Consider the following 3091-nt stretch of genomic DNA (forward strand, 5'->3'; position numbering starts at 1 on the left):
GTGAACCTGTGTAAATCACCGGCGTCATTAATGCTCTTTTCAAATGTGTGTAACTAGATGCAAGGCAGTTCTTAAAACAGACAGGCCTCTGCAGTTCAGAGTCCTGAATGGTGCCCTCAGGCCCTGTTACCAGGCTGAGAGTCCCCGACCTGTGTTTTAAATGAACAGACTTATTAACTGATAGATCAATCACACGTCTGTTTCAATGGGTTCAGTCTGAGCTCGAACTGCTCCCTTTTGACCCTGAGCTGACTTTCCAGCTTTGGTATACCTGCTTACGTTTCCGTTCTGCTGCCCCTGCTGTGACCCACCTGTTGCTGAGATCCCCCTGTGCCTCTGTTGGCTCTCAACATGGATATCTCAGTGTCTTCAAAATGCCCTCCTTCCTCTGGGTTCTCACGAACATGAGCTCACCCAGATCGCTGCTGCCCTAAGGCACTCTGGCCAAGGCAAGGGACGGACAAACTCTCTTTGTGAACTTCACCTCTGAACGCCATTTGATTAAGTTTATTGTCTGCATGATTTTTTTCTCAGCACATTGGGTGTTCGATCGTCTTTTTTTTTGAAGTGGGTTCTTTGTTTAACAGCTGCCTGTTTGGGGACAAATCTCAAGGTGGTATAATGTATAAATACTTTGATAATAAATGTACTTTGAACTTTTTCTTTCTCTTCAACTGTTGCTTATTGACATAAATCGAGCAGGAGGTACTGAAGCCTGATGTCCCACAACACCAGGTTCAAGAACAGTTACGTCCCTTTCACTATTCAATTCTAGAACTGACCTGCACAACCTGCGTTTGTTGTATCTAGTATGAATGCTCACAATCCTGCAAAAGGTAGTGAATAAGCCCAGTCCATCACAGGTAAAGCCCTCCCCACCACTGAGGACATCCACACAAAACAGTGTCGTAGGAAAGCAGCAACTTTCATCAGGGACCCCACCACCCAGGACATGCTCCCTTCTCACTGCTGCCATCAGGAAGGTGGAACAGGAGCCTCAGGACTCACACCACCAGGTACAGGAACAGTTATTACCCTTCAACCATCAGGCTCTTGAACCAAAGGAGATAACTTCACACAACTTCACTTGCCCCATCACTGAAATGTTCCCACAACCTATAAACTCACTTTCAAGGACTCTTCATCTCATGTTCTCAATACTTGTTGTTTATTTATTTGTTATTATTACTTATTTCTTTTTGTATTTGCAGTTTGCTGTCTTTCACACGCTGGTTGAACTACCCGAGTTAGTGCGGTCTTTCATTGATTCTATTTTGGTTATGACTCTATTAAGGATTTGTTGCGTATGTGCAAAAAACAGTGACTCTCAAGGTTGTACATGGTAACATATGTGTACTTTCATAATAAATTTACTTTGAATTTTGAAGAAAATGAATTTTTATTGTGAAGTTGAATGAAGTTATCCCCTCTGGTTCAAGAGCCTGATGGTTGAGGGGTAGTAATTGTTGCTGAACCTGGCGGTGTGAGTCCTGAGGCTCCCGTCCCTCAGCAGTGAGAGGAGAGCGTGACCTGGATGGTGGGAGTCTCTGGTGGGCCGTTCTTCAGTACACAAGTGTAAAGGAGAAGGAAATGTCTGTTACCCTGGGTCCTATACTGTACAGTATAACAAAAATACATTAACTAAAAAAATACAGTAAATATAAATACATAAAATTAACTTATATACATAGATTGACCGGATCTCCATACGGTGATACTAGGTGCAGGAACATTTGTACGTAAGGTCACTGTTGAGTTGGGTGGTCCTGGCTCCCTCCTGCTGGGGCTGGACAAACATGACCAGGGTGGGTGGGACCCTTCATGCCACAAAGCACCTTTCTGTCTTTATGTCTTTGATGGCAGGCGGGCTGGTGCCAGTGATGTGTCAGGCAGTTTGATCCTACGCTAAGGGTCAATCTTGTGGAACATATTTATTATTTGTTAATTTATCTGCGGTAACATTACTTCATGTGTCTTGTGTACTGAGTTGTGCACCTAGATCTGGAGGAACATTGTTTTGTTTGGTGGTAAACATGTATACTTTCGAATGACAATAAGGGTGAATTTCTCATCCCAAATCTCTCTCATTCCCTCTGATGCCTCTTTAGGGCCTGTCCTGTTGTTGTTTCTTTTCACGCCTTGTGGTGCAATTGGCAGCATCTTAGCCGTTTCCTTAGCATTAGACTCTTTTAGGGCCTATCCTGTGCTCTTCCCCTTTCTCGTCCAGTGTTGACACACAGTGTCCAATTCCAAATGTATGCTGAGGATACCATGATTCCCCAACACCTTTGCTGGCTTTAAGCTTAAGCTTCAACTTGACCTCAAAATTCACACCTGAGACTCTCACTTTACCAGGGTTAACTATCTTCAAAGTTCAAAGTAAATTTATTATCAGTACATATATCTCACCATATACAACCCTGAGGTTCATTTCTGATCAGCTTTACTGCTTGGGGAAAGTACCTGTTTTTGAGTCTGGTGGTCCTGGTGATGATCAGTAATGATCCATATAACCATATAACCATATAACAATTACAGCACGGAAACAGACCATCTCGGCCCTTCTAGTCCATGCCGAACTCTTACTCTCACCTAGTCCCACCGACCTGCACTCAGCCCATAACCCTCCATTCCCTTCCTGTCCATATAGCTATCCAATTTAACTTTAAATGACAATATCGAACCTGCCTCAACCACTTCTGCAGGAAGCTTGTTCCACACAGCTACCACTCTCTGAGTAAAGAAGTTCCCCCTCATGTTACCCCTAAACTTTTGCCCCCTAACTCTCAACTCATGTCCACTTGTTTGAATCTCCCCCACTCTCAATGGAAAAAGCCTATCCACGTTAACTCTATCTATCCCCCTCATAATTTTAAATACCTCTATCAAGTCCCCCCTCAACCTTCTACGGTCCAAAGAATAAAGACCTAACTTGTTCAACTTTTCTCTGTAACTTAGGAGATGAAACCCAAGTAACATTCTAGTAAATCTCCTCTATACTCTCTCTATTTTGTTGACATCTTTCCTATAAATCGGTGACCAGAACTGTACACAATACTCCAAATTTGGCCTCACCAATGCCTTGTACAAT

Source organism: Mobula hypostoma, chromosome 21, assembly GCF_963921235.1.
Source record: "Mobula hypostoma chromosome 21, sMobHyp1.1, whole genome shotgun sequence".
In the NCBI taxonomy this organism is placed as follows: Eukaryota; Metazoa; Chordata; class Chondrichthyes; order Myliobatiformes; family Myliobatidae; genus Mobula; species Mobula hypostoma.